The following is a 22,865-nucleotide window of genomic DNA, read 5'->3' as shown; positions in this document are numbered from 1 at the left end:
GCTTGATGTGTAGTCCAACTCCTTCCAGGGGCAAGCTGGAGGGTTGATCACTTTAGCTGGAATGAGATGTGGTGGGGGAGCAGCTACAGGAAGTGTTCACTTGCTCTTTTTAGCTCCCAGAAGACTGTAATTGTCTGCCCCATCAGCTCTAGGTGCAGACTGATGAGAAGCCAGACCTTCAGTCAGCAGTGGGAAAAGCCAGGACGTTAGTTGTTTAATCTAACCTTTTCCGTGGAGAATCTGAGAGCTGGGCTTTGCCGATTCTTTGCACTGAGCCGGGGGAAGTGCCATGGAAAGGGTGTGTGTGCCTGCTGAAAGCCACCTCTTCCTTCCAAGGGACTGGTGAATGCCAGGCCCCATAAATTCCCAGAGATGGGTGAGTTGGAGCCAGTCTCTTGGTTAGCAGCCATAAAAGTTGAGGTAATAGGTGTGTGGCCTAAACCTTTTGCTCCTCAAAAAAGAGGAGAAGCTGGAAGTTGAGGGTTACCTCCTGATTATATGTCATTGTGCTGGGGGTGGGGTTTATGGTGAGGGTATCTCAGCTTTTCCTACTTGTTTAAATCTGGGTATTTTCTCAGTTGTTCACTGTACAGGAGTACAACTAGTTTCTGGATGTCTCTCAGATGGGAATTAACACATGTGTAGCTGGTTACCCATGGTATCTATATGAGGAAGTTTGGAGGTTCCTATTCTACCATCATGCTAACTCAGAAGATCATTTATATTCAGGGATTTTTTGTTGTTGTTGTGCTTTTGTTTTTTTTGTGGTAGACTCACCTGTTTGGAACACATCTGCAATGGATCTAGTTCTAAAGAATACTCAAAAATGGAACTGACTCAGGTCTACATTGCAAATTATCTCTTTGACATCAGAGCTGAGGGCACCTAGTGTCTCTTAACGAACAGTATGTAACTGAGGGAAACTGCAGGGATGATTTCATATATGACTTTTATTTCCTTTAATGGTGGCTTCTATGACCATCTCAGTAGATGCAGTAAAAGCACTTGACAAAATTTAATATGCTTTCATGACAACAAATCTCAACAAAGTGGGTATGGTGGGAGTGTACATCAACATAATAAAGGCCATATATGATGAGCCCAAACTAACATCATACTCAACAGTGGAAACCTGAAATCTTTCCCTCTAAGATCAGGAACAAAGCATGAATGCCCACTCTTGCCACTCTCCTTTAATATAATATTGGAAGTCCTAAGCAGAGCAATCAGGCCAGAAAAGAAATAAAAGTCATCCAAATCTGAATAGAAGTAAAACTATATATATTTTAAGATGACATTTTATATATAAAACCCTAAATACTTCACAAAAATACTGTTAGAATTCAGTAAAGTTGCAGGATATAAAATCAATACAAAAAAGTTTTGCATTTCTATACATCAGTAACAAGCTATCAGAGAAATTAAGGAAGCCATTTTATTTAAACTGCATCAAAAAGAGTGAAACATTTAGGGAAAAACTGAACTAATGAGGTGAAAGACCTTTGTATGGAACCTTAAAATAATCCAAATAACCAAATCTTGAGAAAAAATAAAATTGGAGGTACCACATTCCCTGATTTTAAACTATATTACAAAGCTATAGTGATTAAAACAGTATGGTATTGGCAGAAAAAACAGACACAGAACTCAATGGAGTAGAAAACCCAGAAATCCACACTGTATGTTCAACTAATATACAATAAAGGAACCAAGAATATATACTGGGCAAAGTCTCTTCAATAAATTGTGCTGGGGAAATTGGACACCCACATGCAAAAGAATGAAACTGAACCACTTTCTTCCATCATACACAAAAATTAACTCAAATTGGATTAAAGGCTTAAATTGTAAGACTTGGAACAGTAAAACTCCTAGAAGAAAAAATAGATGGTAAGCTCCTTGGTATAGCTCTTGGATGATTTTTTGAATCTGACACCTAAAGCAAAAGCAACAAAGCAAAATTAAATATGTGGGACTATATCAAACTAGGAAACTTCTGCACAGCAAAGGAAACTATCAAAGTGAAAGGGCAACCTACTGAATAAGAGAAAGTATTTGAAAATCATGTAGTTAATAAGGGGCTAATATCCAAAGTATATTAAGAACTCATATAACTCAATAACAAAACATTCCATTAAAAATTGGGCAGAGGGCCTGAATAGACATTTTTCTAAAGAAGACATACAGATGGCTAACAGGTACATGAAAAGATGCTCTACATCATTATTTGGTGAAATGCAACTTAAATGCACAATGAGATATTACCTCACACCTGTCAGAATGGTTATCAAAAATACTAGAAATAACAACTATTGGCAACGATGTGGAGAAAAGGGAACGCTGTGCACTGTCAGTAAGAATGTAAATTGGTGCAGTCACTGTGGAAAACACTATGGAGGTTCCTCAAAAAATTATAACTACCATATGATTTAGCAATTAATTCCATTGTAAGTATTTAGCAGAAGAAATCAAAAATGCTAAGTCAAAGATATATGCACCCCCATGTTCATTGCAGCATTATTTACAATAGCTGACATGGAAACAACCTAAGTATCTATTGATGGATGAATGGATTTTAAAAAATTGTGGTATAAATATACCATGGAATATTACCTATCCATAGAAAAGAATGAAATCTTGCTGTTTGTAACAATAATGCCCCTTTAGGGCATTATTCAAAGTGAAATAAGTCAAACAGAGAAAGGCAAATACTGTATTGTCTCTTATATGTGGAATCAAAGCAGTCTTATAGATACAAAGAGCAGATTTGTTGTTACCAGAGGCATGGGGATGGGAGAAGTTTGTGAACTGGGTTTTTCTTTGTTAGGTTTTTTGTTTTGCTTTTATTTTTTAGTTTAAGAAGTTAGTTCAGCGTTTTTCAAAGTATGCTTCAAAAACCTGCCTGTGTGGGCTGATAACAGGTGTTATATAATGGTGTTTCATGGTAAAAATAAGTTTGGGAAATAGTTGATTAAAGAAAATTTCTTTACTATAGGACTTAACTTAGACTTTAATATATTAATGCTCATTCTAAAACTTTAGGAAGGAACATTGATTTTATTTGATCAAGGAACATTTTTACTTCAGAGTAGCATACTTAATTCTGTAAGATAACAAATATGCAAATATTTAGATTCTAGTTCATTAGTTAGCTTTGCAACTTGAAGGTTGAGTGGGGAGGTAAAGTAAAATAACTACAAAATAACTAGCAAATTTAATAGGTATGAATACCCACTTAAGATGGTCAGTCAAACTCTGTTAAAATGAATACAAATAATTATAATTAAAATAATTTGTTTAGCTAGTCCTTTACTAGTAAACTAGTATTAAGGTTACAATACCTAAATTGTCCAAAGAAAACCCTGAAGTGCTACATTTCCCCTCTCCAGCTGTAAATATGAGGCTGATATACCTGGGCCTACTACATTGTAAGCATTTAGAAACCATGTGTTTAGTCAAAGGAAAAAAAGACGTTATGAGTATGAATATGAAAGGTGTTTGGATTGAGGAGAGAATAAATTGTATTTGTGTGGGGTGGGGTGGGGTATAACTCATGAAGACCTGTAAGTTAAGTCACTATAATTGATTGTCTAACAGGGAAAGTTATGTGTAGAAAGGAGGCCTATTAATAATTATGTCAAGATAATAAGCAAAAAATGAATCTGTCCTTGCAAACTTGGAAATTCCTTTGGGAAACAAGGTTTTCAAAAGGAAACTTTAGAACAAACTTGAAATATATTAACACTGTAAATTTTGTCTTTATTTCTTAAAATTCAGGAAAAATAGTGCTTCAGTAAGATGTTTAAGTACCTCAAGATTTTAAAGGTAACTGTTAGGTTCCTCAATCTTCAGCTTTAGGTCTTTATCTTTACTTTGATTGAAAACAAACACACACACAAGTTTATTAGTTCACTTATATATATGAACCGTTGGAGAAAGGGGAGGTTTGGAAGTATAGGAGATGAGTGATTCGTTCATTATATTCACAATATTCTCATTCCAAGCTACTACAGTATCTTATAGAAACTTTGCTTACTTATGCAATATATGCAAGAGATACAACTGCATATACTCTTATGTCAGAGCAGTGCATTTCTCTACATTTTCTTTAATTGTATTTTGTTTTACAATTCTATTATATGACCTGTGGGTTCATGATTTGGACTGTGTTCCCGTATTAGGACACTTCCATGGACTTTGTATGAGCTATACAATTTATTCCCTTAATGCAATCTGTGAAAAATACAATAGTGTTGGGGAGGCAGATGACATGAATGATGTCTCATTTTTCTGACAAAGAATATGACAAGGATGGAAAATGATATGCCGTGAATCCATTGCAGCAATAAAGATTGTAATGAGAATTGGTATGAATATAACTGACTGCATTCTCATTATACTCCATGGATTGTAATCTTCTCATCCCCCTCAGAGGCTGCACTCATCGTCCACTGACTGATGAGTCTTCCAGATAGCTCTACTTCAGTTTGCTTTAAAAATATTTTTGACATAAATGGACCATTAGGAAAAGCAAGTAATAAAATTTTCAAAATTGATGCTGGAGCTCTAATTCTAGTGACTGGTCAAGAAGAGATCTTTTATTTGCTACTGTGAAAGGATATTAGTTGGTACTATAATAAAAAGCATTGTTTCCATCAAAAGCTGTCTCTTTACTCTGGGCAAGTAAAGCCTAATTGTTGTGGTGTTTACAGCATAAGACTTAGGCTGGATAAAATGATAAATAAGTTTATTAAGAGTAAGTGTCTTTGGAGTTTTAGTTTCTTTAAAACTGCACTGATATTTTATCATAATTATATTAATATATAAAATTATCTAGTAATATTTCAAAAATTTAAATGAAGTTATAAATTTACAGGTGATAATATTAAGTATTATGTAACAATATACACCATAAGCTAATTGTAGAATAAATTGAAACATGGTGATTTCCTGTAAAAAGACATGTGGCATAGAGTTTATTACTGAATCCTAAGAATTTTGAAATAATACTGTTGTGTTTTAGAAACTAAAACAATAAAATCCTTAACTAATAAAATGTGCTAGAAAATAACATCAAATATAAATGAAATAGTACAAGCGTTACCAAGCTACAAACAAAGCTTTTACCTGTTATCCAGTATTGTCCTGATGGTCCAAACTCATGGGATGAGTTAAAAAAAAAAAAAAAAAGAAAGAAAGAAAGAAAGAAACTAATACTGGAAATGCACTCACGAAAATAACATCAAGGCAATTAAAGTTTTAATTCAGAAAATCTAAGATTATTTCTATCAACTGGAATAGAACTAAGTAAGAGCTCAGAGATTTGTCCACATATAAACAGTGGTTAATCTTTCCTCAATCTTACTAACAACAAATTAAAAATAGTTGTCCACAATAGCTATAAAGACATTAAACACCTCAAAGGAAATGACAAACTTCATATAAAGTAGTTTGTAGAGCCGTGGATGGACCTAGAGTTTGTCATACAGAGTGAAGTAAGTCAGAAACAGAAACACAAATATTGTATATTAATGCACATATGTGGAATCTAGATAAATGGTACAGATGAACCTATTTGCAGGGCAGGCATAGAGACACAGATGTAGAAACGTGTGGACATGGGGGGAAAGGAGGGTGGGACGAACTGGGAGATTAGTATTGACATATACACACTACCATATGTAAAACTGATAGCTAGTGGAAACCTGCTGTATAACACAGGAAGCTCAGCTTGGTGCTCTGTGAACTAGATGGGTGAGATGGGGGCGTTGGGAGGGATGTCCAAGAGGGAGGGGATATGTATATATACATGTAGCTGATTCACTTTGCTGTACAGCAGAAATTAACACAATATTGTAAAGTAACTGTACTCCAATAAATAAATAAATAAAACCAAATGTGCTGGGAAGAGGAAAAAAAAACTTCATAAAAGTAGTTATAAACTGTCACTGAAAGCTACAAAACAAGGCTCAAATTAAGGGAGAGACATATGTTCTAGCTAAAATTTTTGACTAATATTCCAATAGTGTTATGGAAACTCTTGACAATTTAATTCTATATCTCACATGGTAGAATACTTGTTGTAAATTAACTAATTAAATTTTAAGGGGCATTTACTATGTTGAATATGAAATTGTACTCTCAAACTACAATGACTAAAATGTGATAGTATCTAGCATGGAAATAGACTAATTTAGATCTGGATATAGATTGTGTATATATGAATGTCTGATATTACAAAGCTTATATTACAAAGCTGTAGAAATATACAGTTATTCAATAGCTTTAAAATTGGTATTATATGGAAAATACAATAAAATATTCATATTACTTTGATCATAATTTCAGATATATGTTCAATCTAAATATAAGATCTAAAATTATGAGTGAGCCAGTATAAAACATAGCAGCAGATATTTTATAATCTTAAGGTAGGGTGTTAAAGCTGAAAAACTTCTGTATGGCAAAGGATACTATTTTTTTTTTTTTTTTTTTTTTTTGCGGTACGCAGGCCTCTCACTGCTGTGGCCTCTCTCGTTGCGGAGCACAGGCTCCGGACACGCAGGCTCAGCGGCCATGGCTCATGGGCCCAGCCACTCCGCGGCATGTGGGATCTTCCCCGACTGGGGCACAAACCCGTACCCCCTGCATCGGCAGGCAGACTCTCAACCACTGTGCCACCAGGGAAGCCCCAAAGGATACTATTAATAAGAGGAAAAACATTGGAAAAAATGAAATTAGGTGATATCATAGTTGTCACCCATCAATTTGACAGAAGCCTAAAAGATTGATTATCATGTTGATGAGAATCCATGGAGATAGGAAAAATACTTATAGTAAGAATACAAATTATTTTTGGAGTGTAAATTGAAGGTCTGTACCAACACTTAACATTTCCAACTGTTAACCCAGAGATCTTGTAGGAATCTTTCTTATGGGTATATTATCCTAAAGCACCCTACATGGCCATGAAGAATGGGAAGGTTCATGGTAAGGGATACCAGGATGAAATTTTAAAGCCTAAGTAAATCCATGAGCACTGACATTTGGAAGATTTGACAGTATATTGAGTGGGGGGAAGCGTAAAAAGTTATGGAATACGTGTAAAGAATTACCCTACTTTTGTGGAATATATAGTCATAAATGCCTTTTCTATAAAAAAATAGATAACTGAATGTTTATACTTTGTATACTATTATGTTTTGGGGAGCAAATATTGATTTTATAACTGAAAAATGAAAATAGATAAGAAAATATATATAAAATACACCCATTCTCCTGGGTCATATCATGCTACTTCCCAGAGTAAAATTCTTTGTTTTTTTTTTTTCCCCCTTTCCTGTAAGATAGATTCCGAGTCTCTTGCTTTAACTTGTAAGACCTTTCTTTGGGCAAAGGCTAGATTTCTACCTGTGTTACTGATAATTATTTCATGTTCTTTTAGAATGGGACAATTTTGTTGGATAAACACACCATGAAAATCCATCTTCCATGACTCTGCTCATGTTGTTACTTTTGCCTGGATTTACCTTATCAGCTGCCTTACCTTCAAAACTCTTCATAAGCATTCAGGTTCATTTCTAATGTCATTACTTCTTTGATCTTTTATCTAAGACCCCCAAGGATTAACAGAATCCCTAGGCAAATTATGTAGCATATCAATGCCTTGGTTTCCACATATGTAAAATGAAAGGATTATGTGAGATAATATCCATGAAACACTTATAGTAGTTCCTGACACATGGCAAGCACTTGATAAACGTTAGCTGTTATCCACTATCCTTCTTTGTGCTCCTATAAAACATAGATCCTTTCATAGGGGCAATTATTATCTCATGTCATATTTATTTCATTACTTTCTATATCTTCTATTGTAACCTAAACCTACTTTGTGACTAATACAAAGCCTTGTATACAATATGTTCTAAATAAATATGATTGAACAAGTAGGAAACTTTAATTTTCATGTTGACAATAAAGAGGTGACATACATTAATAGTACAAAATAAAATTCCATATATTAATATTTTAAGATATTTAGAGGTCAAATCACAGAAATGTATCCTTCCTTGGGAAGAATAGGTAATTGATTAGTTTGTTGTGATTAGCTACTTGAGAGTAGAACCTAATTACTTAACCTGGGCCAGTCTCTATATGGTAATATTCTTTCAAGGCAGGTATCTTCATTGGCTTCCTCGTCATTAATTAAGGGAGGTAAACCATATCCTTCCTGACCTGACAGTAGAAGTATATGGCCCTGTACTTGATAAATAATATTATAAAAAATATATTCAGTAGGTTTTTTATTCTGAAAATAAAACCTCAAGTTATTTACACACACATACATGTAAAAGGTAGCAAAAAATGAGTTATGCCCGATTGTCTAGGAGTAACCCAGTCCTTTAATATTCTACAATGTATCTATTCTTGGGTTTATTTTGACTGTCACATAGCTGTAGAACTGAATCATTATCTTTTGTTCTTGGAACTCTCTACTCCTCTGCCTATCTCCAGAATGCAATTGCTTTTAATGAATTGCACTCTGGCATAACACATCAGCCTGCACTGAGGTTTGATAGAAGAGGGAGCCTCATTACTATAATTTCCTATACAGCCCCTTACCATAGTCACTAAGAAGATCTTCGTGAGGGTATTTATCATATTGAACTATATCTTGTTCTCTAAGAAGGCAAGCAAGTAATTTCTTAAGACCCTGGGCCTGAGAATAGTAATGCTTCCCTTGAGTAGCTATCATATTTGTACAATATAAATCCAGAAACTGTATCTGCTGCTTTTTATTGGTTACAGCAAGCTTGGAGACAAATTATAGATATTTGTGTAGTATTTTTTGGTTGTTTGTTTGTTTGCGGTACACGGGCTTCTCACTGTCGTGGGCTTCTCACTGCTGTGGCCTCTCCGGTTGCAGAGCACAGGCTCTGGATGCGCAGGCTCAGCGGCCATGGCTCACGGGTCCAGCTGCTCCACGGCATGTGGGATCTTCCAGGACCAGGGCACGAACCTGTGTCCCCTGCATCAGCAGGTGGACTCTCAACTACTGCACCACCAGGGAAGCCCTGTGTAGTATTCTAAAGAATACTTTTTTGTAAACCCCAGTTTAATGCATTTGCTATAATTATACTTTAACATTTTTTATGGGTATTTGGAGGTAACTTAAATCCTTTTGGAGGTCATATTTACAAACATAATATTTCTGTGTAAGTATACATATCAGCATTCATTAAATTTTGGTAGGTATCATGCCTCTTGGTAAAGTAACAGACTTGGAATTTTAGAGAGAGCTAGTGACTATACCATGTCAAAAAGCCACTTAGCCAAGATAAATTGGTATTATGGGATAGAATCTTTCACTTCTAATAAATATTATTTCATTATTTTCTTTGCTTCCCCCCAAAAAGAGATGTTTAGAATTTATAGCCAACCATTTCTTAATACTGACAAAATTTTGTCACAAATGTTGTATATTCCAATTGCTATATGCAATACCTGTTTCTTATGTCCATCTTGTAACTGTAAGAATCTTATAGGATGAGTCCATATTATATTTCACATCTTCTACAACACATTGCACAGTGCCACATGGAGTATATAATAAATATTTCTTTGGGTTGAAATTTCTATTGATATCCCAAGTCCAAAAAAAGGCCAAACTAACTGCATGAGAGATGACAATTGACTGAGGAGTGTGTGTGTGTGTGTGTTTAAGTAACCCTTGGAGGATCCAGCTTTTTGACTGAGACAATCAGATTGTGTTTTGGGGAAATTTTTAAGTAGAATATGAATTTGATTACATATGGTAACTGAACTTTTAACATAATAAAGACCTAGATGCTAAGAATATTTCTGGGGAAACTAAGGTAAGTTGAAGCTTCATTTGGGGGGGGGGGGCAAAAAACAGAACAATAGAGAGAAACAGTAAAACTTAAAAAAAAAAAAAGAGTATACCATGTGGTGCACAAATAGTAATTATGTAAAACAAAGTTACCCAGACTTCCAGTGATACTCCCTTCCTGATTCCTATTCTTCCGGATATCTGCTCAATCTATAAAGACTTGATTTTTGTTTAATGTAAGGTTACTAAGACATAAATAAAGTGAAGCAATTCAGGAAATACTAATGAGAGTTTTCTGGGCCAGGTCTTCTCAGAGCTACTTAAATTCTCACTCACAAAAGATTAAAAACAAAAACCTATGTGCAAAGAATTGAGTGAAAGAGGTAAACTCTGACCTTGTGTTTTATTGAAAAACAAGTCAGTAGATGGGACAAGTCATATTAATGTTAATTTGTGTAACATTAAATAAAAATACAAAAGAAAGGAAGAGTGAAATTTCATTTTTCTGCTTGAATACATTTTCAGTTGATATAACAGTGATTATTGATATAACCTAATATTAAGAACATAATCCTATGGATTTGGTTGGCAGGGAAGTACCTCAGTGAGGTTTGATTCAACCTATGTGGAGGAGTAGCTAGACTCAAAACATCTAAAAATACCTAATAATTAAACTATTGAGAAATATATCAAAGAGTAGTCTCTTTATCAGCTCTATTTAAGGCTAGATTCAGAATTTTAAAACTTCAAACTTGGTTTCATTTCTTGTTTTTTCTTGAACAAAAGCATTTTGTCCAGCATTCCTGTGAGGTAAGCAGCTGATGGGCCAAATGGATGCAGTGAGTCCATCCATACCAGTAGCAGACGAGGTAGAGAATTGATTTTGTTTATTGGCAAAAGCAAAGTCTCTCTTGCATTAATGGTAGACAGATATTTCCAAGAAATATCCTTTGCTTTTAACCTCCTCACCACTGGCTTTAAGGCTCAATGGTCAAGGATAAAATATACCTGGTAGAAGTCATGGGTTTAGTCTTAAAGATAAAGAAATTAATTCAACTTCATTAACATTTTTCCTTTAAGTGCCAATGTACCTAATCTTGAAATTATAATTAAATGAAGGGAAATGATTACTTGTTTTATTGCATTCAAAAACTGTAAACACATTTCAAAAGGCTGTAGTCTGTTCTCTGTATGGTCACATGGCCACCTGAGATTTGCACAGCTAATTAATAGCTTAATTTATTTTATTACTCAGAATAAAACAGCCCAGAGGAGCCTTTTCTAGGAAAGCTGCCAATGAAGTTTCCCCAAAGACCTTTCTTACCTGTGAAGTAAATATACATAGCATAGGGAAGTACTCTCATGTTGTTGTTCAGGGTGTGCGTTTTTTTAACAGTCCTCGTGTAATTTTATGGTGACATTAGTTGTGAACAATAGATTCAAATATGAAACATTATTTTAGAAGTCTTTTCCGGAAAGACAATTTTATTAAGATGCATCATGCACATAAATGTATATTGCATTGTTTTATAAAGGTAAATTTAAAATCAGTGCCTGTACAATTTATAAGGTTTGTTAACATTATTCCTGTGGGTATATTTTCAATATGCATGAAAATGTATCATGTAACATGTGAAACTGCTACAATACAAAATTTTACAGTAAAATACAGAAATCTTTTTATTCTATTCTATAATTTTGGAATTATTAGTGTGAAATAAATATTCAGAATATAATTATTTTAAAATTTGTAATTTGAGGTCATATACATATATACACACACATATATCATCAAGATATTTAATAGTTTGTTAGAAGATAGGCTCTGTACTTTCATTTAGACTGTTCATAAGTGAAGATGTTGACTAAACAGAAAAATAAACAATAAGTGTAGAAGAAATTAATGTTTTGTAAAGTAAATATCCATGTATGTCAGCAGGAATTATTGCCTTTTAAATGATCAAAAGACCTTCTCTAAAACAAATTATAAAAATTAATGAAAGAAGCACGATTGTAATCAAAATGAAGGCATTCACTTTTGTTAAAAATAGCAAGGTTGGAAGCTCTAATATTAGACTACCTAGGTTTGAGGACTGATTCTACCACTCATTGGCCCTAGGACTTTGGGCAATTTATGAAACGTTTTGAGGACCTTACAGATGAAAAAAGTAAGGTATGAATGATGATAATATCTTTCTAACATTAATTTAAAATTTTGCTCTTTTGATTTTTTAGAATCAAAATAGTAACATGTAGATTACCTGAACTATGTTGGCCATTATTATTATTATTCTAGCTTTTCTTAGGGTGTTTAACAAAATAATCAGATAATATTTTTGAAATTTTTGTGTTTTCTTTGAGTGTTCTTTAGCATGTTGATTATCATTTCCCTGTTTAAAAGAAAAAAAACACAATAGTTAAAGGCTATGAGTAGCTGGTTCACTCAGTCATTTACTAAATTAACATACTGAGTGCCTATGGTTATGAGCACTTTCCCAGACCGTTTTGCAATAGAAGAAAAGCACAGATATGCTTTCATGGAGCTGTTTATCCTACCAAGGGAGACAAACAAATAAGAAAATATTATTTTAAATACTAAAAAGAAATTATTTTAGATCATATTATTTTAGACCAGAATATAAGGCATTATTTTATTCTGAAACATTTCCGAGAAATTGCCAGTTAAACTTATACATAAAAGCTGAGAAGAAATGTTATGCTAGTAGATAAAGGAAGAAAGTTCTTGAGCAACAGGGGCAAATTCCTTAACTTAGGATAGATCATTTGTTCTAAGGTATTTCAGATGACTGCTATTCTAGAATATAATGAGTTGGAGGACTGGAACATGATATGATAGGAGTTTTGTAAGAAGGGCTAGAACTACACCATTTAGGGATTTGTATGTTATGGAAAGAATTTGTATTTATTCTAGATAGAAGGGTAGAAAATTAAAGGCTTTAAGCAGGTGTGCAAAATGTGATTTTCCTTGTCATCCCTCTTGCTGACAACTGGGTAGGAACAGGGCAAGAATGAAAAGATGGCAATGACTTAGTTACCCAGACAGAAAAGTATGATGATAGCTTAGACAAGGGAGGTGGTATTAAGAGTGGAGAGAAATAGATGGATTAGGGACATCATTTGAAGGTAGAATAGACAGGACATGATGGACTGACTGTAGAGTATGAGAGAGGGAGGAATCAAGAATGCCTTCTAGTAGCTGAGTGTCCCTCAGCTATAATTTGAATAATGTTAACTTTTAGTAGAACTAAATGTACACACAGCAGTTTGTATATGTTAAAAATGGAATAACTACATAAATGCCTAATTATTGCTGATAGTAAATGAATATCCACTGAGCTGTATATTTTCTTAGAAATCTAAAGAGAATAATATCCTTCCATTTAAAAGATTCTTGATATTGAATGATCCTTTTTATTCCCCCTGAATGTTTCTGTAATCTTTGGTTAGAAAAATTTTAGACATTACTGGCTTCAGACTCTTTTTCCAAAGTGGTATCACATTCTGATTCTTGAGATCTTGTAGAACTTTGTATTATTGCTAAGGAGACTGTGGTTGGAAGAACACATAACAGACAAGGTTGATGCTTCCTATTAGGAGTGTTTTCAGGAGCAATTAAGGTATTAACTTATTTCAGTAGCTTTATAAACATTATATGCTCCCAAGTACTTGCAAACTGTAAAAGTTACAAAAAAAACCTTGAATCATTTTAGAAAGGTGCATGCTTCCACTCACAATCCTGTTGTCACTTGAATAGCACTCAGTGTACTCAAAATTATAGCTATTACAGAAGAAATTGCAAGTTAAATACAGGGAGGTGTATAAACTACATTTATCACCAACACATCCCAGTATGATACCATCAGTGAAAGTCATAGAAACTGTAACACCTGTGTCTCATTTTGTAATTCTTTCACTTTTTATGTCATGACCATAAATTTAATCTTTTAGGCAAATGTGGATTTATTTTCCCCCTTAGTTTGCTGGGTACCTACTAAACACCTATTTGTCTCTGTGACCAGTATTTTGTTGAATGAGCACAGTACACAGTGTTGCCTGGTGATTCAAGACTGGTCTGGTTATACTAGTTGACATTCTTCTGAGCTCTCCTCATAATAGCTTATACCACTAAAAATTAGATCCTAATCTTCATTTGATCTTTTGAATATCACAGAATTGAACCACACTATCCTTTTTCTTGGATAGGGAATGCCCCCTCTCTTTATCCAATAGTTTAATAGTGCAAGAGAAATGAGGATAACATGGGTAGGTACAATCTACAAAAATGTTAATTCCAAAAAACTCTTTTTCAAGCAATATTTTTAATTCTTTCCCATCAGTTTCACCAGAACTGTCAAAAAAGAAAACAGCTTTGTTGACTGACCTTGAATTTCGTTTCTGTTGTAGATAAACATTATCAGGAAAATGGCCTGAAGATAGGTGGTTGCAGAGTGAAGAATAAATTGGTCCTCATGATTTATAAATTGAAAAATTGTCCCTTGGAGTCCCAGGGAATTCACTGAATCTTGAGCAGTTAGTGATCAATAACAGTCACATATACAAGTGTACATTGTTCCAGGAAACAAAAGGAGAGAATGTAGAAACTTGCCTTTTCCACTAATCCACAGATACCCTGTTATAAAATTATTTTTACCATAGCTTATGTCACATTGAGGACTTGTCTGGGTAGCAAATTTCATGAATGCCAAGATCCTCTATATTTTGTTTAGTAGTGTGTCCTGAGCAAGTAATATGCCTGGCACAAAACAATATTTCCTATTTAATAAACCCTAATCCATAACTGTAGCTTTATTAATTCTCTAACAGATGATTATTATAACTTAACACTATAGCATAGTTGAATTTATCACTCTTAAAATGTATCCTTCCTTCATGATGGAGCCTAAGAATTGAATCCATATTTGTCCATTATAGAATATACTGGTTTAGTGTAAATTCTTAGGCATTAGAATATTTTGTTAGCTATAGAACTTGTACATGTAGTTTATGCTCTAAGCCTCAGGTGTTTTATTTTTTAAGAAGGTGATCATAATTTTACTTCTATCATTCTCTATGCTAGGAATACATAAGGGAATTTCTATTTAAAAAACCTATCAAAGTGTCTGCTACCTTTTAAGCTCTCCATGGATGCCAGGTATCATCAACAATGGCATTTTAGAATACAAAGGAATCTGCGCCTTAATTTTAGGATTCTTAATATTGAAGATTATAGTACTTTAAACCAGTCTCACAAATGTGTTATTATTGGGTTCCTGCTGGCTACAGAGCACACTTTTATATGACTATAGATCGTCTAAGAATTATGCCATGAGTCAGAGAATAGGGCATAACATGGCATTTTAGTCACAGAAAGAGAAGAGTGAAAAAGCATCTGCCACAGTGGAATATTTGTATCTTCTTTTTCTAAAGTGTTTTAAGGGATTAAATACCTCAGGCTGGAACACTCTTGCTGAGACTCTCATGCCACTTCTCATGTTCCAAGAAAGCTCTTCAGGGAAAGTCACCTTGAGTGTTCTTCCCAATAACCTACAGATTGCTGTGTGTGGAGAATTGTGTAGAAGGTTTCTGAACCAGTTTTTGCTGATGAGATGTCGTTTGTGACCACATACTTTACATGTTGTTACTGACGTGGTTAAAGTAAAACTAAGCCTCAGCTTCAGTGCTGTCTGAGAAGGATGTTGGGGCATGTTTTCCACAGGAATACTTGTGAGGCTAAATTTTAATGTTGACTTGGGAAATAGCAATTTTCAATATTGGCTAATCCTCAACATACAAAAGATTCAATTTACATCACATGAGAAAGAAATGTCACGCTGTTATTGACGTCTTCACACTGTAAGAGATGAAGATTTATAATGGTAAAAGTTCAGTTTTAAAGAAATGTTTGTGGCAAACAGCCAGTTTAACTGGGAAAAGATACAAAGAAATGTGAAATGCTATAGAAAATATTCAGGTGGTACATTTAAGAATCAACCCTGTTTTCTGGTGTACAATACTAGAGCACTCTCCTGCCACCGAAAAATTTAAAAATAACCTTTACAAGTTCATACTTCCTATATTTGCAGTCATGCCAATTGATCCTGTTTATGGGGCTAGTTTCATAAACATAATGATAAAATGCATTCTTCTTTACTAGAAGATAGTAGCTTTTTGTTTGTTTGTTTGTTTTGCTATGCGGGCCTCTCACTGTTGTGGCCTCTCCCACTGCGGAGCACAGACTCCTGACACGCAGGCTCAGCGGCCATGGCTCACGGGCCCAGCCGCTCCGTGGCATGTGGTATCTTCCTGGACCGGGGCACAAACCCACGTCCCCTGCATCGGCAGGCGGACTCTCAACCACTGCGCCACCAGGGAAGCCCAAGAAGATAGTAATTTAATAATATTTTTGGTACTTGAGCCGTCATAAGGACATTACATTGGAAATTCAATATGGTTTGTATTGCCATTCTAAATCTTAGTAATACTTAATATTTCTCTTATATTTGAATTTAAATTATTAAAATGCCCATCCATTGTAAATATAAGTTTTCCTTATAGAAACTGAAGGAAGATATATAAAAATCTAATAATAGAGAAGGTAGATTCACTTGAGAAAGACTGTTGAGCTCTAAACCAAATGGAAACACTTCTTGGTTAGTAATTTGAACATAGATCTGAATCTCAGGAGTTGCAAAGTTCAGTATGGTCTCTAATTTTGACTTTTAGTGATAGGTACTTTTATTGCTCTTTATTATCAACTTGTAGATTCTTAATCTAATGTCAGCTTTGAACTATTTTTATTAAATTGATTTGAGGAAGGACATAGGCATTTTAAACAGTAAGTGATCATAAGACATTTATAACAGGTTTAAAACATATTTTTGTAATTTACATTTTAATATGTACATATTCATTTCTAAGTACTGAAACAACTCTATAATAAAGAGCTGAGAAATAATTGAATTTCTTCCTCCAAAAATGTTCAGTTCTGTGCTCTGAATATTTAAATCCATACCAAACAAAACACTAACTTTTGAACATCTTTTCTTAAAACTTCCCTGAAGAAGTGAAATAACAATGACAGCTAAATGTTCAGATTTCAAAGAGATTCCTTACACAGTTACAAACTATGTAGGGAATGAATAGATTGAGAGATGAGATTTCAAGTTATAATTCAATTACTGGGAAACCTCAAAATGAGTTTTTCTATTCATTGAACACATTTCTTTGAGTACTATTTTTTTTTTATATTTACTTCAATTTCAAATATTTTGAGTTACAAAAATTCAGTATAGTTAGTAATGTTTTAGTATTTTTCAACAAGTTATCCAAAGTAAGAATAAGGATCCTCCTGTTGTAGTTTAAAAAAAAAAAATCCTTGAAGTTATTAGTTAGCACTAAATAAACTACTAGCTATACTTTTAAAGTCTTCTAAATATTTGTGAAAATCTCTCTCCTGTTTTTAGATATCAGCATCATTTCATAATTGTCAGTTTCCTTCCCTAGAAGCTCATTTTTCAATTGTAATTTGACTTGCTGAATGCATTAAAAATTTAAAAAGTATTTATTGATTTATTAGTATGTGGAAGATATTGTTCACTGTCTGCAATGGGTTGCAGGTGTCTGAGGGCTCTTCTGTGATTAAAAGGTTTTCTTTGGGAACATCAATTTTGGGGGGATGAAAAAACATAGTCATTTGTTATTCTCTTGACAGAAGTAGCCACATTGGTAAGTTTTACATAAAAATCATTTCAATATTCTCTTAAATGATATTTCTATAATTTGATAATTCAATTAATAACTCGTGCTGATCCAGCAGTTCTGCAAGTAATTCTAGGAGACCTCCAAGACAATTTCAATGGCAGCAAACCATACTTAGAATCATTGTATTCTTCATTGCCACAGGGAGAAAAAAAGCGAGTTCACTTAAAGTCTTTGAAGCACTAAAATTTTATTTTATTAAATCTCAAGCTATAAAAATACTTCTAATATTTTACGTAATGAAACAGTAAGGACACAACAAAGCATTTCTGAATAGCAAGGACAAGGATTGTCTGGAGGAAAAACACATGTGCAGTTGTTTAATTTGTAGGCTGAAGTATTCATTAGCCTGGCAACTAACCTTGAAGAAAACTAACACTTGCATATTTTAGTGTACTATCAAAGATTTGCAGAATTATTTGAAATAATGTTGTTTTCCAACTTAATATCTACATGGGTTTTGTTTATATACTTGAACAACAAAACCTTAAGCAGATTAGGTACAGAAGCAGACATGAGAATTCAATTATCTTAAATCATACATTACAGAGATTTACTTTTCACATTAACTTGTTTTGGGAAATATCTTTTTCTATAAAAATGTTTTTTATGTAAATATGCCTGGGTTTATTATTGTTTAAAATGAATGAGTAAATATCTTTTAGTGTTCTTAGTTTGAATTTATAATAGGGTAAATATTAAGAACTTTAGGGGCTTACCTGGTGGCGCAGTGGTTGAGAGTCCGCCTGCCGATGCAGGGGACACGGGTTCGTGCCCTGGTCTGGGAAGGTCCCACATGCCGTGGAGCAGCTGGGCCCGTGAGCCATGGCCACTGAGCCTGCGCGTCCGGAGCCTGTGCTCTGCAACGGGAGAGGCCACAACAGTGAGAGGCCCACGTACTTCACAAAAAAATAAAACAAAACCTTTAGCCCACAAAAACAAAAGCTCTTTTCGGCTCTGAATAATTTTAAGCATCTTAAGTTGTCCTAATTATATCAAACAATTTAATTTGTAAAAATATATCTCCTTCTATTTCAATCTACAAACTATTAGTAACTCTTACAGAGTTTTTCCTTTCCCTAGAAATTCTATCTTTAATTGATCAGTAATGTAAAATTATATTCATTTTTTAAAAATTTCAAAAATCATTTTATGACTTGTCTATTCATTCACCCAATAGATATTTATTGCTTATCTCCAATGTGTCAGGCCAGGGACCAGCTGCTAACACTGTTAACTTTGTCTGACCCTCTTTCAGCTTTACCCAGATGTTCCTTGTTCCATTATAGTCTTCATACCTTTTTTCATGTCTCTCTCCATGGGACACTAATTCAGCAGTGATCTTGACATCGTCAGTACTGGCTATAATATTTGGCACAGAGTAATAAATATTCAATAAATTTTTCTCAAAATAGTATTCTAATTATTATAGTTTTGTCCCACTTTTCCACAAACTTCCATAGACACTAATTTACATTAGGTCTAGTAGGTTTGTTGAGACTAAGAAAACCTGGCCACAGAAATATGAAATGATTTATCATTACCATTTAAATGAAGTTTAAAGCATAACGTTTACATCTCTAGGTACAAAATAGTATATCTGGATCTGCGGCCATATAGGAAGTTAGATGTAATTACAGATGCAGGGATTAGAGTAAGGAGGCCACAGGCAAGGAATGTTGGCAGCCACCAGCTACTAGGTGAGGCAAGGAACAGATTCTCCTCTAGAGTCTCTGGAGGGAGTGTAGCCCTGCTGACACCTTGATTTCCACCCAGCGAAACTGATTTCAGACTCTGGGCTATAGAACTCTAGAAGAATGTGTGTTTCAAGTGATCAAGTTTGATAATGTTATAGCAGTTATAGGAAACTAATACAAATAAGAATAAATAAAATTCTGTATACCTTAAAAGGACTTAAAAGGTGGTAACTTAAAGCTTGCTCAGATATACTTTTTTTAAAAAAATGAAATCTCCTGAGGGTAATTGAAATAACTGTTTTGGAAGCTGCCTGTAATGCAAAATTGTAAATTCTACTGGAAAGTCCATATTTTTAAGTGTATTGAAAATCTTGCTTTTACTCAAATAGACCATAGTTTTTCTAGAGTTTTTAAAATGAGGAAAATAGTACTGTTTCAGAACTTTTTCCAGTTCCTGAAGTTTAGAAGTATATTTTCTTTTCTTTTTTAAAAAATAAATTTATTTATTTATTTTTGGCTGTGTTGTATCTTAGTTGCTGTGTGCGGGCTTCTCACTGCAGTGGCTTCTCTTGTTGCAGAGCAAGGGCTCTAGGTGCGCGGACTTCAGTAGTTGTAGCACACGGGCTTCATTGCTCTGCGGCATGTGAGATCTTCCCGGACCAGGGCTCGAACCCATGTCCCCTGCATTGGCAGGCGGATTCTCAACCACTGCGCCACCAGGGAAGCCCTAGAAGTATATTTTCATGGAACTGAATATATTCTTGATCATTCCTCAAAAGGGCAATGTATTCACGGAGAGTGGTTTACTTCTTTTTTTTCTCACTCTGCATTATAGTTACATTATTATATGATATCCCCCACTTCAAATTTTATTTATAATTTCAGTCTATATAAATGGTCTGAAAGCACATTGATTCTACTTTACACCCAATGGGATTACTAAAATGCTGACAGATGCTGGAGAAAACTTGGAATCTTCACACATTGCTGGTGGAATTGTAAAATATTGCAGTCATATTGGAAAATACTTTAACAGTTACTCAAAATATTAAACATAGTTACCTTATGACACAGCAACTTCACTTCTAAGTATATACCCAAGAGAACTGAAAACATACAGCCGCACAGAAAAATCTGTATACAGATGTTCATAGCAGCATTATTTATAATAGTCATGAACTGCAAACAACCCAAATGCCTGTCAGTTAAATGAGTGGACAAATAAGATGTGTTATATCCATACAATGGAATATTATTTGGCACTAGAAAGGAATAAAGTGTTGATACGTGCTTCAACATGTTCAAAACTTGAAAAATTATTCCAAGTGAAAGGGGCCAGTCACAAAAGATGTCATATTCTGATTTCATTTATATGAAATATCCAGAACAGGCAAATCCATAGAGACAGAAAGTAGGTTAGTGGTTGCCAGGGACTGGAGTGGAACAGAGTGAAATGACTAGAGACTGATGATAAGCATAAGATTTCTTTTTGAAGTGATGAAACTGTCCTTAAATTAGAAAGTGTTGGTGCTTGTACAACTCAGCATACCAAAAACCACCGAATTATACATTACAAGGGTGAATTGTGTGATAATTATAGTGTAAAGTTCTTACTTAAAAAATAAGAATAGTCTGGCTGCCAGTCAATATTTATTTGACTTAATTTGTTCCATTAAAAATGCATGAAAAGGTTCCCAAAATATTTGTCATTCTATTGTGGAGCCATCTCATCTTGATTCTGAGCTTGGACATGAAGAAATCGTATGTATTTGTTAGATTTGATAAGGCAGGCACAAGTTCCACTGAATGCTGAGTCTATTAGGAAGGACAAAATTCTAGTTTTATGGAGACAATAGATTCTGTTTTAAAGGGAAGTCAGTGGAAAAAGCAGAGGTATAATTACCAGCGTGATGAAGTCATTATCACCCTCCCCCCCATATAACAGATGAGAAAAGTAAAACTCAGAAATTAGATAACTTGCTCAAAGAAGCATAGCTGGCAAATAATTAAACCAAGATTACAATCTTGGATAGGAATTCCCAATAAATACTTAGATTATAAAAAGCTAATGTTTTTAAATTATGAAGGTGGCTATTATATTAGCTAATACATATATAATACTATGTGGTTAAGACTCTTTTAAGAATGTCACATTGTTTCAATAATTTAGTCCTCATAACACTACGGGGTATCGATTCTACTATATCATCATCTCCATTACAGATGAGGAAACTACAGCACAGAGAGGATAAGTAACTTGATTATAAGTAACTGACACTCTCTGACTCCAGACCTTTTGTTCTTCATCACTGTGCTCTGCTTCCCCTCTAGCACCAAGCGTAATGCCTTCTTCCTAGGCACATATTTTTTTAAAAAAATTGGACTGAATAAATACAGAAATCAATCTTTCTAATATTCGTGAAGGTTTCATCTTTAGTTGAATAATCTATTCGAGGTTTTGGAATTAAGGGTGGGGGAATGATGATTCATTATTATTTTACTTTTTTTAAGGTTTTGTAATCTTTAAAAATAGTTTTATTGTGGTAACACTGACTTATAACAATTTCACGTGTACAACACTATGTTTCTACTTTTGTATACCCTACAGCATGCTTACCAACAAAATTTTAGTTTCCATCCATCACCATACAGTTGATCCCCTTTACCCATTTCACTCTCCCTCCTGCCACTCCCCCTCTGGTAACCACTAATCTGCTCTATGTATCTATGTGTTTGTTTTTTGTTTGCTTTGATTTGTTCATTTATTTTGTGGTTTATTAGGTGTTTATATAAAAGAATGTTTCATTATCATACACTTTGTGATATATTGCATTCCAGGTTCCATGGAGGAAATTCACACTGCTCTCTAATTTATGTAAAAGACTTTGAGAGCTAATTCCTGCAATGAACTTAACTTTGTTTTAACTCAAACTTATTTGACCATATAATCCTTGGAGAAGGGAAGTAAAACCTCTTAATATCCTACAGAAGTAAAGTTTTCCACAAGCAAATGTTAAAATTACCAAAGTGGAAATTATTCAGAGTTTTCATCACAGACACCATTTACAAATGGGTATTTAATGCATTTAAAACATTCCCCATTTCATGACTCTATTGGTTATTTATATATTTGCTTTTAAATAGATAAATATTGACTTATTCTTTCAAATATTGTGTTTTCATACTCTAACCATATGTCACATAGAAGTTGTCAGAATTTTATTATTCATCCATACTAAATAAGCAGGAGAGATAAATTTGAGTAAAACAGATACAGTGCTGTAATCTCCTGATTATGCAGGCCTCTCTTTGACAGGAGATGAATAAAATGTTGCCCTGAAGACCAGAAGGATCAACTCATCTCTCAAAATACTTCAACTTGGAATTAATTGAGGTGTTTGGGAAATACACACCAATCTTGTTTATGTCATTCAAATGATTCTTTGTTAGAAAAGTCTAATTGAATGATTAAATGCCCACATTTGATGACTATCTCCTACTACTTACTCTATTGTAGAAGCCTTAAATCTACTGTAAAA

Source organism: Hyperoodon ampullatus, assembly GCF_949752795.1.
Source record: "Hyperoodon ampullatus genome assembly, chromosome: 1".
Classification (NCBI taxonomy): domain Eukaryota; kingdom Metazoa; phylum Chordata; class Mammalia; order Artiodactyla; family Ziphiidae; genus Hyperoodon; species Hyperoodon ampullatus.
Note: the sequence above shows the minus strand (reverse complement) of the source record.